We start from the raw sequence: 799 nt of genomic DNA on the forward strand, positions 1-799 counted from the left end.
TACTATCTACACAATATACATAGATATAAAATGTAAAAACTTAAATATCTTAGAAACAGTAGCAAATCAGTTGTTTTAATTGTCATATTTAAATTCAGCACATCCAAATACATAATAAATACCACATTTTATCTCTGAAGCAGATGACTTCTCAAAAATTGTAGACCAGTGTTGTAATTGTGTGGTGCTTGAATGACATTGCAGTGGTTGGTTCGAGAGCTTTGCTGAGCGTTTCCGTATCTTAATATGTTTGGATTGCTTTTCAGTGCAGCTTTCACTCTGAATCTCCTGGGTTTATAACGCTTGCTTTTGGGACAATGATACCATCCCTCTGGTGGTTTTATCCTTCAGTTGCTGATAGGTGCTCTCTGTCTTAACGTGGTTTATTTTGGCTGAGAACTAGTCATCGTTTTGTTGGTGGGTTCATTCACCTGCAGCTTAGAGCATCAGAATAACGAAGCTCAGCTGGGGCTGGAATAGCAGCATGTGCGATGCAAAGGAATGGCCACTTTCCCTGGGTGGTGCTGAATTAATTTCCTAACTGGAGAGCATTTATGAATAGTAGAAAGCAATAGAACTGGCTGATGGGGGCTGCCCCTCCCTCCAAGCAAAACTACTCTGGCCTCCACTGGCAGACGGCATGTGCACGCTTTACCAAGAGGCAGGCAGGTGGGGGACTCCAGAGACCGGACGCAACAAGCAAGAAGCCAAATCCCCATGCTTCTTTGTCTTCCTTTTCCTCCACAGAATTATGGCTGGGGCGTATGGAAAAGCCTGGCTCCTAAATCACTTAGGCACT

Source organism: Chelonoidis abingdonii, chromosome 11, assembly GCF_003597395.2.
Source record: "Chelonoidis abingdonii isolate Lonesome George chromosome 11, CheloAbing_2.0, whole genome shotgun sequence".
NCBI classification, from domain to species: Eukaryota; Metazoa; Chordata; order Testudines; family Testudinidae; genus Chelonoidis; species Chelonoidis abingdonii.